Source organism: Rousettus aegyptiacus, unplaced genomic scaffold, assembly GCF_014176215.1.
Source record: "Rousettus aegyptiacus isolate mRouAeg1 unplaced genomic scaffold, mRouAeg1.p scaffold_m13_p_4, whole genome shotgun sequence".
NCBI classification, from domain to species: Eukaryota; Metazoa; Chordata; class Mammalia; order Chiroptera; family Pteropodidae; genus Rousettus; species Rousettus aegyptiacus.
Window position 1 is genome coordinate 88,299,308 of NW_023416307.1, and position 14,977 is coordinate 88,314,284.

The 14,977-nt window shown below is 36.1% G+C and overlaps 1 long non-coding RNA gene across 1 annotated transcript in view; it reads right to left on the reverse strand.

Moving 5' to 3' along the window:
* LOC118601704 overlaps positions 1-14,977 on the reverse strand; it is an 81,749-nt gene continuing 66,772 nt past the window's right edge. The window contains exons 2-3 of the long non-coding RNA XR_004950540.1: positions 2,225-3,084; positions 1-254 (exon numbers count right to left, since the gene is read on the reverse strand). This is a non-coding gene — a long non-coding RNA (uncharacterized LOC118601704). The remainder of the gene's footprint in view (positions 255-2,224; positions 3,085-14,977) is intronic.

Genomic DNA, 14,977 nt, shown 5'->3' on the forward strand with positions numbered 1-14,977 from the left:
ACAAGCTGTCAGTGTATGCACTAGAGTTTAAAAAGTATACTTCCTCTTTGTCTGGCATGGTTTCCTCATCTGCCCATTTTCAATTTCAATTGGAACGGTTGTGACCAATAAGAAGTATGTTTTAAATCACAGAGTCTGGTCCAGGTAAAAAGTCACCCAACTTCTTCAGCATAGCAATTATAGACACAGCCAAGTCCATCTGGCAGAACATCTGGCAGAACATCCAGGTGACACTGCCAGATCGTTTCTATTCACTATTAAAAAAAAAAAAAAAAAAACAGTCTCCATCATTTTCAGAGTTTCGACAATGTCTTTCCAAATCAAATTAAGAGATACAATGTCATTGCCTCTGGCTAAGTTTCTATATTTATTTTTTATTGTTGTTGTTGTTCAAATTATATATCTGCATATACTGAGAGGAAATAAACCAGCATGTCAACAGTGTCTGTCTCTGGCAAATATGAGAATATTTTTTTCTTCTTCTACTTTTCTATCTTATCTCTCCTCTGTGTGGAACTCCAGACTCATATATCTAACTTCTCACTCAACAGTTATTTAAATATCTGATAAGCAACTAAAATGTAACATGTAAAAAAACAACTGTTTAGTTCCTAGCGCTTTTTAAAAAAATTTTCCCCTTTTTTTCCCATCTCAGTTAAAAACAAAACAAAACAAAACAAAAAACCATCTTGCAAGTGGTAAATGCTTGTGCCAAATCTTGTGGTCGGCTCCTTGGTGGTTCCCTTGTTTTAACCTTTGCCCCTAGCTAAGTCTATAGTCCATGGAGTAGCAAGAGTGACCCCTTTAAAATGAGTCAGATCATGTTCTACTGATTGAAACTTTATGTTTGATTCCAAGAACTGTAAAGAGTCTGAGTTCTGATTTTACCCTGCTCACAAGTTAATAAATTTGTCCCTACCATTTCATAGGTTCTGGCAAAAGACACAAGACTCTTGGGTCCAAAACAAAGATTTTATCTTCAACAGCCTGGCAAGTAGCATGAACGTCAGCATATTTACATCAGTTTCTCATATCCTCCAAGTTCTACGAGGAAATGATTATGTGCATATACAATGTGTTGCATCACAGGAGAATGCCAAGCTTGAGAAACCCACTCTTTTATAGCAAGCACTAAACAAGCCTGCTCTTTGTCCTGGAGGAAGATATCACTTCATGCCTCAAGATCGCTCATTACAAACCTGACTCTGAGAAATGGTCCGGGTAAAAAGGGGTCAGGTCCTTGCATTCTTGGTATATTTAGTAAGACATGCAGGAGTGCAAGAGATCCATGTAAGACAGTTTCTCCCAATAATAGCTTCTCATGTTGATCAGAATAAAAGCCAAGGCCTTTATAATGATCTACGAGGCTCTATAGATGCTATAGTATCTACATTTCTCCATTCCCATTTCTTTCCTTCTTTGTCTCCTGTCACTCTACTCATCATTCACCCTATCTTAGCCATACCAGCTTCTATGCTTTTGCTCACACATGCCAGGACTGTTCTGCTTGAAATGCTCTTCCTTCAGATATTCCCAGGACCTTGTTCAAAGGTCACCTTCTCAGCCTTTCCTGACCACCATATTTAAAACTTCTAGCTGTAAACCTCCTGGCATTCCATATCCCCCTTCTTACCTTTTTCCGCTTTGCACCATCGCCATCTGACATACCATGACAAACTATATATAATATATGTGCATATATATTATATGTATTATATACACATGTAACATAAAATATACATATATAAGTATGTCTCTCTCCTCCAAGAGGAAAGGGACTTTACCTGTTGACTGCTAAATCTCTAGTGTCCAAAATCAGTAGTACAGCTCACAGTAGGTGCTCAATAAATAGTTGCTGAATAAATTAATGTTTTTAGCTATTTGAATTTTCTAAAACAATCACTTTTATAATCATAAAAAAATATTAGTTTCCATATGCAAGAATTTCCTTAATGCAGAAAGTTGTTTATATACTCAAGCAACTTATCAGACCCAACTATGGCCCTGACCAAAGTAATAATAGCTAGGAAAATACTTATCAAGCATTTACTATATGTTAGGCACTTTAAACATTAACTCATACAATTTTCACAACATTTTTGTCAGGCATTATCCCCATTTTACCTATGAGAAAACTGAGGCTCAGTCAAATAACTTGTTAAAGATCATTGAGCTTATAAGCAGCAGAATTAGGATTATGAACATGGGTAAATAAAGAAAGCACCTGCTTGAGGTCCCTTGCTTTGAGATGACTTCCTCAAAGTTTTCTAAGTTCTCCCCAAGTGCCTGGGACCAATCGGGTCCTACAGCGTTGTTTGGGAAAGATGCCCTGAGTCCAGACTGAGAACCATGTGGGTTCTGAACCCCATTTCTTCTTCTCCAAATGTTCTCCAATTCTCTGTTTTGAGTTAGGGTCAACTAGATCCTGAGAAGCTTCAGAACTCACTTATAGTTTCCAAGAAAATGCCCCTGACGTGAGTTCCAAAACAGTGGCCTAGAGAATAGATCAGTCCTGCGATTAGTACAGTATTTCTTTCATGGGATCTTGTGATAATGGGCCAACAGAATAGCTGACTTGGATGATTCTCATTTCACTCATGGTACAAGTCCCGGGTTCAGGGCCACTGAGAATTTATGGCCAATGATTGGCCTTGAGCCACATGCGTGATCCCTTATATTGTCTCTTGGCTACATTTCAATCATGGTGCCACTTATTGTTTACAATACTTAAAAACAGTGGGGGTAGTGGCCCTGTACCCTGTGTGCCCCCATCACTGGCACCCCATCACATATTCAGGGTTCACATCTTGTATTTGGATGTAAGAAGATCTAGAGATGACAGCTCCACAGTATCAATGGCTCTTCTCATCATCGAACTGGCTTAACTCCGACTGGCGTGGTGCTAGTGTTCTCTCCTGGCTCAGTTTTAGTCCATGCCAGTTAAGTAATGGATGTTTCTTGTGCAAATGGAACCGTTCTTTTTGCACTGTGCTGGGGACTCTCTTCTCTCCTCCCTGGTTGTGGCAGCATTTGGAAAGCGCAGGTGAGGTCCACATTGATCATATTCTCAGAAGTCATGGCAACCTAACGAGTTAAAGAGAAGATATGGTTGAATGATGTGTTGCTCTAATTTATGCTATAAAACTTCAACCAGTAAATTTAACATGAGCAGAAAATGAATTATTGTTATTAACCAATGTCACCGCCAATAAATTTAATAAAAACAAAAACTAATTTAAAATTAAACTATGGAATTACCCTATAAGGGGACTGTGCAGAATAAGAACTAAGTTACTCTTCAAAATCTTAGAGAGGCACTAAGCTGAAAGTCTGCACCTACCATGGCAGGCCAGAGTAAGAAGCAGAGCTGAAAACCAGAGGACTAATTGAAGGTCTATAAAAAGGAGTAACTGTGCCAAATGTCTGTCAGCATTACACCAGCACGCACACACACACACACACACACACACACACACGCGCGCAGAAGAAAGAGAGCGAGAGAGAGAAACTTCTGAGGAAAGGACAAGTTGTTCTACTCTAAAAAAGTTGAAATAGTAATAAGGTGAGAGCAAAGTGAACAAAGGTTTCTAATGGAGTATTAGAGCCTCAGAAAAAGCCGTCTCAGTTCTGGGGATCCTAGAGAGCCCTCCTAACAGCCAGCTAACTGTTCACCCTAAATTGAAGATTGCTAGTTAACCTCAACTTTTCCTATGTATCAGGGCCCTTACAGATTTCCCAGTTAGGGATGGGGAGAAATAACCCTATACATTCAACGGAAGAAACACAAACACAAACCACCCTCCTAGTACTTAATTATTGAATAAAAATGGACAACCAGAAAAAAATAATAAATTACAGTCCTCACATTTCTCTGTATAATCTTGTTACAACTTGTATTTGAACTCATCACAAATACTTATGTGGCACTGAACAGAACGGAATAATAATGTTTGGGTCACTAGAAGACAATATTTGCAGGTGTCATGGTGGATGATGCGGTATCATGAGAACTGATGTGACCAGCAATTAAATAGTAAATCATTTTAAGAAATTGAAAAAGTAAGATGATCTCTATTGTTTCACTATAAACAGGTCTCAAAGATCCACAGCATGTAACCACAGTGTTAACATTTTCTAATGGTGAGAGAATAAATATGAAAAGATGGCTCCCAGAACAGAGCAAACAGAGATGTTGCCTAAACACATTAAAAACCTTCTGGGGCCAACCTTTTATTTAATATTCAAATAAAATATCAGCACAAGCTAGCTACATTCCCTTTTGTCATCAACCACTCTTCTTTAACATATGTGTAAAAGCAGTGTTTTTACACATATGTAAAAAGCATTTTGGGTTTAGATATCCTAGAAAAGAAGATGCCCTTTTAAATAAAACATTCGTTGCTTCCTGTTTCTCTGTTGAGATTTCCACAACATTAAATAGTATGACTGCAATTTTAGTGCACTATGTACCTTCCTCTGTTCCTCCCTTCCTAACCTCAAATAAATAGCAGCTAATTTCCTGATATGTAGATCCCTGCTGGCCAGTAGCTCTCAGTTTGTCCCCAAATGACCTTTTTCCTTTATTCTACCCTCTTTAGCATCCTTTTCTTTTCCCCACATTCTCATTCTGCAAATAAAAAGCTAAAGTAGAAACAGAAATTTTATTACTTTCTAACTATTCTAAGCTAGTGTTTCTTGAAATGTAATCTTCAGACTACCTTCATCAAAATCATTAGAATACTATTAAAATTCTGGTTGGTTCCTAGGCCCCACCCAGATCTACTGAATCAGCCCATTTTGGAATATGGCCCATGTTACATTCTTTTAACTAGCTAGGGTGAATCTTTTTGAATGCTAAAGCTTGAGACCACTGACAACCACTAGGAGAAAAAAAAAATAGCAAAAAATTTTCCAGCGCACTCAGACTGTTATGATATATAGAGTCGAATACAAAAGCCACCACAACCATCCAGTGTTGCTCCAGCTGATGACACACAGGCATCTGATAAACACAATTCTGCTAAAAATAGCTGTGTGCTATGTTGTTATAGATAAAGTCTTGTGCACATGCTGCCTTGCAGTCTAGAATGTCTCTTGCTCTCTTATTGTCTAATTTCTACATCCTTCTTAAGCAGACTCCTCAGGAAAGTCTAACCTGGTTCCTCCTGCCTTTCTCTTCAGAGGCCTGGTCTCCTTTGGGGCCACACTTTGTTTATACTTCTTTTCATAGCAGTGATCACACTGTATTTCTAATTCTTAATTCATAAGATGATCATTTCTTCAGAGCTATCTTTATACCTCCAACAATTTATTACTATATTTGGTCCATAGTAAGTGCTCAATAAATATTTGTTGAATTAATAAATGAACAAGAAAACCAAGAAGTGCAGCCCCAAATTTTACTAATATCCTTATGGAAAACATGTGCTATGTTCAAAGTCAAAGGAACTTTAATGCAGGTCAGATCTTTCATAATTCTTTGGAAGTAACATTGACAATGGGGAGATGATAAAATGTTATACTATAAATAAGGCTAAAAATATACGCTTGATGTCATTTAGTGTTTGGACTTCCAAGAACTAAAACTAGCCATATGTGGCATTTTAACTTAACTTCTGCCCTTTCAACCTGTTCAGCTGAGCTATTTGTGAAACATTCCAGTTTATTCCTTCAAATTAATATGAGCAGGAGTAGGATTCCTTTGTTGAGAGCATTTTAGGTTAGACCATATTGGGTCGGTTGGTTGTCTGTGGAAATCAGATGACTGATGGGAGCAGCTAGAGGAACTACAGGCAGGTGAAGAGAATAGCTTGATCCTCTTGACTTTTCCTCATGCTGACCTTCCTTCTCCTGAGCTGAGAATTCCTAGAGTGGCTGCCCATCTCTCTTCCCTTAACCTCTCATTCCTCCCTTCCAGTCCACTCTCTTCCCAAGTCCCACCACAGTGGCCATCTTTAACCGAAGAGCATTTTGGGTTTAGATATCCTAGAAAAGAAGATGCCCTTTTAAATAAAACATTCTATAAGAAATTGTCAAGAAAAAAAACTAAATCAAAAAAATACCAAAAACTTAAAATAACTGATTTTTTTTCCATATGGAGTTAATGCTGTCTTAGAATCCTTAGAATTTTCTTCTGAGTAATATACTTTCTTCAGAGAAGTTCAGCTCACTATCTTCCAAGGTCTAGTCAGGTTTTCTGGGAAAGCCTGACACTGTCCAAAGAAATTCTCCCTCAGCCAGCCTTCTTCAGGCTTCCCCTTTCACAGTTAGATGTTCATTTGTTGTTTTAAAACTTTTGTAGACTTGTTTGTTTATTATTTAAAAATCTCTAATAGTATTTATATATCATGATCTAACAGAGATGCCTCAGAGTGAAGAAATTTGTCAGTTCTATTTCTGAGACAAAAAGACATTGATAAAGAGTGGTAGGGGAGTGAGTAGAGGATGAAGGATAAAAAGAAGTATCGGGAGCTACCCAGGCACCTGAATTTAGGAAATTAAAAGTCTTCAAACTTATTTTATTACCTAATAACTTCCCACTGTTCAATCCTACTCAGAGTTTGTGCAAAAAGCACAGATTTCTACCATATGTTCTTCTATTCCCTTGGCCAGCAATTGCCCCCAAATATCAAAATGCTTTTGGTGTTCTCTAAGATCTTAATGCTCTTCAAAGATATTTTTTTATTAACTGCAGCCCATGAGTCCAAGTTGGGATCAGAGACCTGAACTCATTCTGGGCATTCTGAGTGAATCCAGATAGTACTGGCAAAAGCATCAAAAATGGCAGGAAGAAAAAGATGATGATACATTGCTGGTGTGATAATTGAGCTTTTCATGTCACCAACTGTACACAGGTACAATTTTTCACATGGGAATAAATTCTACCAAACATTATGTATCCACGAGCAGAGAAGGGCATTATGACTCAAAGATTCAGTTTTATCAAATTGTTACTAGTTCCAGCAAAGACTCCAGTGGAAGTGATTGAAATATGCACATGTCCTTATTCCTAAAATCTAAAATATCTTCATCAAATTAACACCTTGAAATATTACCTTGCTGCCCCTCGAAATCCTTTCCATTGTTCCTCTTTTCTCTTCTGGTCCAGCACCGAATCCTTTCCTTCTGCCTCTTTATTATCAGGGCTAGTGCTTTAATGTTCTTTACTATCCATGAATTATCTGACCAAAAAATGAAGTATGGTTAAAATTAAGTTTCTCTGAAACTGTTTAAAAATACTGCACATAGAATTTAATCAGGTTAATAAATACTTGGAATATCTACCATCTTTAAGATATTACAAATAAAAGATATAATAGCTTATGGTCTAGTGAGAAATTCACAGTTCAGAAGCGAATGATAGCCTAGTGACAGAGGAAGATAAAGCAATGCAGTTTTCCTAATGAAAACCAAGGAGGAAGGTGCTATTTTTGTCTAAAAAGAGAGGTCCCCACAAAAGAGGGAGATAGTGGCTTACTGAAATAACCACTGGTTTTGAGCACCACTGTTTTGAATAATTATAAAAAATATTTGTGAACTATATTCTTCTCTACATAGATATTTTAACAAAACATTAAGTATCAGGCAGGGAGGTCACTTAAACTACTAAATGAAGAGTATTTTGTTTTTTCTAAGTCCTGACATCAGTTAATAATGGATAACAGTTCTCTGAGAGGCAGTGTTCAAGTTAAATACCATATAGGGGTGATTTAAAAGGCGATAACAGGTGAATCTCATATACTTATACAGAAGCAGCATCTTTGAAAAGACTGTCCCAATGTCAAAGCCACGTGCTGGAGCTAAGAGAAACAGTCAGGTGTCCTGAATAGGGGATAGGTACGTGGGCTTTGCCAACAGAAAAAGCTGAGTTTAATTCCCAGCTCTGCCGCTATGACCTTTGATTTGGGTGCTTAATCTTTTTTTCAATGTTTTAGTTCTGCTCTCCTAATAAAAAACGTTATATATGTCTCTAGTGCAAACACCTAAATACTTAAATGCAGTTTCTGAAACAAACAAACAAAAAATCACTATTTAGTCACAAATAATTTTATTCTTTTATTTTATTATAAAATCAATTTTCCTCTCTCTCACTCTGTTATATACGCTGTAATTATATGCACAGGCAGATTGGCTTATAATCCTACTGAGTAAAATTTCACTAATGAGCTATTCACATATTCATGCATAATAAAGAATATTAGAGCACTACCCTTAGAAACAAAAAGGCAGAAGGAAGGAATCAGTGTGTGTCTGAGGGTTGGAGGCAAGAACAGGAGGTATGAAAGGTCTTGAATGAGGCAGCAAGGAAAAGTTTTCATAGGTCCCCTAAGGTTTTTGTCAAAGGCCATATTTTTCCTAGAAATTTCCTATACAAACCTGCCAAATACAAATTTCAAGCTGCCCTCTGCATACAAGTGTTCTTGATTTGTGTGCCTAATATTTGCCTCTTCAAAGGCTTTCATAGTTATGATGGCACCTACTCTCAGGACACCACAGGAGACTTGGCAGTGATTATTACCACCCACACAGCATTCCACCAGCAAACTAAATCCAGCCCAGGCTGCTTCCTTGGCACCTTGTCAACCACTGGCAGAGCCCATTCTTAACTCAGATTTTGTACTTCCAATCATTAGACACTCTTAAATACAAGCTAATGGGGTGCCCCTCCTCACCTTTCTTAATATGGCAATATCACCTACTTTATCACAGACAAAATGTCAAGTGCTTTGCATGTACTCTCTTATATGCCTAGAAACTCACTGCAAGTTAAGAAAGTGTATGCTTACTTCATGAATGAAGAAATAATGAGGCTGAGAGAGATTAAGAAACTTGCCCTAAATCACACAGTTAGTGAACTCCAGAGCCAAGATGCAAACCTCGGTGTATTTTCAATGTACATCTACAACACCTTCTGGAAACCAGTGTCACTGCAGTCTTGCTCTCCACGAAAACGCCACAGCTTTCTGTCTGTGCCTCCTGTTTGAGATGAAGTCTGCAAACTTCTTCCCTTCCCCATCAGTCCACCACTAGTCCACTGTAAGGTTCTTAGGACCAGTGGTTGGCTTACTCTATTTTTCCTACCTTCCCTAACCAAGAGCTGAGACGTATTTTAAGTGATAGCACCACCCACCAAAAAGCCATCCCAAAGAAACCGGAGCCAGGCCTGTGACTCTAAGACTTCATTCCTGTTGAAAATTAGTAAATAATAGCATGCATTTGAATTAGGTGAATATTCAGACTTCAATAAGAAGTATACAAAAGTGGCCTCATTATTTGACATTGAAATGGAAAAAAAGTGATGATTTACATTTCCTTGGATGTCCACTCCCGTCAAAGTCTTTGAGGTTGGCCTAACTCTTAAGGAGGCAAAACCAAGTATGACTAGGCATCAGCAGAAACTTCTAGATGATGATATTTTCCAATCTTAATATTTGATAAAGAAGATTAAAGTAATTCATGGTTTCAAAAGCTCATTTATCACCTTGAGGATCTCTCAACCATCACTGAATAAGTTTACTCTCTTCTGAAGCTCTACAGGAAACACTGGTTAGGGCTGATCTCTCCAGATTTAATCTCCGTATGTTTTTCTTTCATTAATATTCATAGGTATCTACTGTTTTTCTTGGAAGCTCAGAACAGGAATACACAAAGCCTCAGAGTTGGCAAATATTCATCATTTCAATATCCTTTTTCAAGGGGAGGAAATAGATTCAGGCTAACAGATAGTACTCTTTATCACAAAGTTTCAAATGATGAGTTTTAAAACAAAGTGAAAAATTTTCATTGTTTCCTGAAGAAATAAATAAAGGCACCAAACAGACAGCTTAATCTTTCATTAGTCAGCTGTATTTGAAGATATAAATTTGTCTCAAATGCTTAATTATCTCTAGGCACTAGAAACTCAGAATAATCTTTTGATGGGCTGACATTTTGGCTGTATTTCACTTTTTCAGACAAGTAGGTCATCAAAATGAATTTCTAATCTACATTAAATAAAGACGATGGAGTCTAAAAATCTGGTGAACCATTTAGTACTACTGTTCCCTAAATGTCAAGATGTGCCAAATCCTCTCTCTGGAAATATTATAGGTGAAAATCTCATCAATGGGTGTTCTTGTCTGCCCTGGTACTAGGAATATGTAAGCTCTCATTTACTTGGACAATTCTCTTGACAGAAGAAAACCAACTTCAAATGGTTCGGTAATTACCTCAAAGGTATATTCGTCAATCAGCCTGAAGTTTTAGAAAAATATCAATAGTGTTGTTGCTTTGTTCAAATGAGCAGAATCCTCTTCTCCCAGAAATCTGAAAGCCTGGTTTCCTCACATCCTTCAAGCCATTCCTTAAAATCACCTTCCCAATGAGGCCTTACCCCACCACCCTATTAAAAACTGTAACATTTTCTCCAACCACTATCTATCTTCCTTCCCTGTTTGCTTTTCTCCAAAGCATATATTACTATCTGATGAACTACATTTATTACTACTTTATACATAAGTTCTCTGACTTCCTCAACTGAAATGCAAATTCCATGAGGGCAGGATTCTTGTTTGTTTGTTTGTTAGTTAGTTAGTAAGTTAGTTAGTTAGTTTTTTCTCTTGTTTTCCCAGTGCCTAGAATAATGTCTTTGGCAGATACAGGTACTCACTAAGTATTTATTGAGCGAATGAGTTAATGAATAAATCACCTAGGTTAGGAATCTCATTAAAAGTAAAGCCATAAATTTAGAGATCTCAAGCAATAATAGCTTTTATTGTAATTTTTATGGGCCAGAATTTATCATTAGTAAAATACATATTCCTTTCTAAAACATGTATATGCCCGCAGTCCACCCACTTGGAAAACGGTAAACAAAATAGAATGTTTCAGGAATGAAAACATGTCTTCTGAAACTGATCTTTTCTTATTTTAATCATTACCTCTCAAGCAGTTGCTAGAGGTGATAACTTGAGTATTCAAATACATGGTGCTTTCTATGCTGAAGCATAAAAAGAGAAGCACCCAGCTAAAAACTCGGAAGAGTAATGTTTTTGTGTAAGTGTAAGAAAATAACTGTAGAATGGAAAGAAAGTCACTCTAAAGTTCTGTGCCTAAGTCTCCCAGGTTGTAAAGCCCTTTCCCTATAAGGAAGAAGATGCTGTGAGAGCAAGAGTAAAGGGTGAAATAAAATCAATGTAAAAAAATAAAAATACAAGATATCATTGCTGTTTTATAATTATTATTGATAATGAAGTCAGATACTTTGTTAATATATTAACACTTAATTTAGGAAAATATTGGACCATATTGAATACAAATGCTTGAGAACATTTGGATAGATATGCTTCCATTGACTGCCTAGCTTGAAAAGAAGACGGAAAAGGCAATTTTGACTTTCCTATGGTTGGACTTCATGAAGATAAACTATCTCATTTACACATATAACAAGAATGTAACCGGACTTAAGCACCATCAAAATGAATGGTAAATAAATATAACTGTTAATTTAAGGTTTAGTTCACTATTTATTTTACCTTAGTCACAGTCAAATTATATAGTACATATTTTTCTGTAAAAGTCCAGAAATAAGGATTAATCTATCTATCCATTCACCCCTGAATAAAAATTACCAAAGAATTATAAATTATAGTGTATTTATGTCAAGAAATATGAGAGCTTACAATTCTAATAAATATGTTCACTATTGCCACACCATGGTGGAAATTTCAGCCAACTCTTTGGCAGACAAATATTTTTGGTTTCTTGTCTTCAGTGAAAAAGCTGGCTCTGAGGAACCTCAAAATCTACTGGAGAGTTAAGCGCCCTGCCTTCCAGTTTGGTCCTGCTACTAACAAACTAGTTCATGTGGTTTTGGCCAACTGTATTCTCTGGAACTCAATTTCCTTCTGTGTTAAAGGAAGGATATGAATTAGATATCATAGAAGCATCAGAGAATGCTAAAACTCAAGAGCTTTGGGGATCATTTCATGAACATGTCTGCATTAGAGAAGAAAAAGAATCTAAAGTGCCTATATCTGTTGGATATGATAATTCTTTTTTCTAATTAAAAATTATTGGGGTGACATTGTTTAATAAAATCACATTTCAAGTGTACAATTCAACAGTATGTCAAAATATATATTGCATTGCGTGTTCACATTCCAAAGTTAGATTTCCTTCAGTCACCAAATATTTCACCCCTTTTATCCTATCTACCTTCCCACTCTCCCCTCCCTCTGGTAACCACAATCTACAGTCTGTGTCCGCAAGTATCCGTTTGTTTGTCATTTTTATTTGTTGATTTCAGTTTTTTATATCTCACATATGAGTGAAATCATACAGCTTTCAACTTTTTCTGTCTGACTTGTTTCACTTAGCATGATTATCTCAAGATCCATTCATGTTGTTGTAAATGGTAGTATTTCTTATGGCTGAGTATTGTATATATGTACCACATCTTTTTTTATCCAATCATCTCTTCTAGGACACCAGTTGATTCCATGTCCTGGATCCAGCAACCCTCTTCTGGGCATTTACCCAAAAACCTGAAAACATTTATTCTCAAAGCTGTATGTACCCCAATGTTCATAACGACATTATTCATGGTGGCCAGGACATGGATATAATTCTATGACTAATCTTTGCAGTCAGATTTTTTATAGTAACTTCTCATTCCCTTCCAAAAAATTAAATTAAGCTTAAAAAAATGAGAAAAGATATTACCCAAAATAAGTAAGATATGTCGAGTACATTTCTGACCTATGACTAACAATGTTATTCTTCATCATTCTCAAATTTGAAATATTTTTCGCTTGCCTCAGAATGTGAAATGGGTATATATTAAAATGCAATTACATATTTTATGTATTCTATTAATTCTTCTTGGAAAGCAAGAGGTGATAACAACATTTATTGAGCCTCTACTAATGGGAAACATTTTATATTAATTATCTTATTTAGTCTTTAAACGAATGGTAACTATTATTATTTCCACTTTATAAATTCTGTATCCAGGAATTTAAATAATTTATCTTAAGATAGATTACCAAGTAAGTAAATTGCAAAGCTGGGGTTCAATGTCAAGTCTTATTGGCCTCAAAGCTTAGAGACTTTTCACTATTCCACATAGCCTGACTAAAAGGAGAATACTTTGTTTCATAATTCTTGGATGGACTAAAGCTATCCACCTTGGATAAAAGCTGCACAATAATAATTTAATGACTTAATAATGAACAGAAAGAAAATAAGATGCTTGGGACAAGATGGATGAGTTCCTCACTCAGCTATCTCTCTTTCTATACCAAAATAGAAATAATGGACACTATTTTAAACATTAAAAGGTACAGGACCACACCCAAAGATAGAAAGTGAAAATATTAATGTTGCAGAAACAAAAGGAACCCAGAGAAATAGCAGAGATTAAAGTAATGCAACCTGGAATGAGCTGTAGCATAGATATGTACTAGAGATGGTACTTCAGGGACTGTGTAGGTATGGAAGTCAGATGTGCCACACATGTAATAAGGAACAGGAAACTGCTCAGCATGCGAGCCCAGGAGGCAGGACCACACTGCCTGCCCATTTACAAGAGCCGAAATAGGTTTATCTATTCCCACAGTTACAATTAGAGACATTACATTTGTCTGAGCACAGAAAGATTGCATGAGCTCTGGAACATGTTGATACATAACTACCATAGTTGCTAAAACAACAATGATTAAAATTTAATATCTATTCTAGATTAAAACTATTAATAAAATAACAACAGGCAGATGTTTTCTAGTTACTTATCAATACAAAATCCAGCATCAAGCTTAAAGGAAAAGCAATAGAAGATAACTGGCTTCTAGCTAACTTCTAGCTAACACACTAAGACAAAAAAAAAAGAAAAAAGAAAAAAAGAAAGAAAGAAATGTATGTTATACAACTTGGAGGAAAAGGAGAAAAATTAACATTATTTGCAGATGTAATGCACTGTAGAAAATGAAAAACCAAGAGACCCAAAATCAAAATTATTACAAACTATAAGAAGTCTAGCAAAATATAAGCATGCTTTAATAAAAACCACAATCGTTTAAAAAGCATAATGTAAGAAAACATAAATATGCTCAAAGATAATATAACTATATAATAATTAGCAAGAAAAGTGAAAAACTTCTAAGAAGAAAACATTAGAATGTTCCTAAGAGACAGAAAAAGCACTTGATCAAGAGAAAAATCTATCTGTTCTTATATGATTTATAGTATAAGGGTATTAATTTTTCCTAAATTAGTCTACGAATCTAAAGCATCCCAACAAAATAAAAGTTATTTTTTAAAAAATTAAACAATCTTATTCAAAAGCTTATATGAAGAAATAACAAGCAGTAATAATCACTAAATTATAATAATTATGTTTTAGAATTAACTGTGTCCCCTCAAATTCATATTTATAAGGTTAAAGCCCTAATCCCAGAACCTCAGAATGAGACTATACTAGGGCCTTTAAAAGGTAACTATGTTAAAGTGAGGCCAATTAGGATAGGCCCTAATCCAATCTGGTCAATGTCTTTACGAAAGAGGATGCTCATGCACAAAAGTTCATTTTAGGACATAGTAAGAAAGTAACCATCTGCAAGTCGAGAGAGGCTCAGCACACACCAAACCAGTTAACACTTTGGTCTTGGACTTCTAGCCTCCAGAATTGTTAGAAAATAAATTTCTGTTATTTAAGCTACCCACTCTATGGTATTTCGTTAGGGCGGCCCAGGATGACTAATAGAATTTAGTGTAGCCCCGTTGACCTACAAGCCCGTCCGAGTTAAGTAATATTCATTACACAAATATTCATTGAAAACCCAATAAGAGTAATGAATGCTCTTCTCTACAAGGTTTTTAGGACCTGACAGTAGTTTAAGCAATTTAATAATCTTTCATAAGGAGAAGTTTGGAGCAAGGAAGCCCAGAATTGGCGCTGCAGCAAAACAAAGGCATCGAGAACACAGTCTATTATATGCTC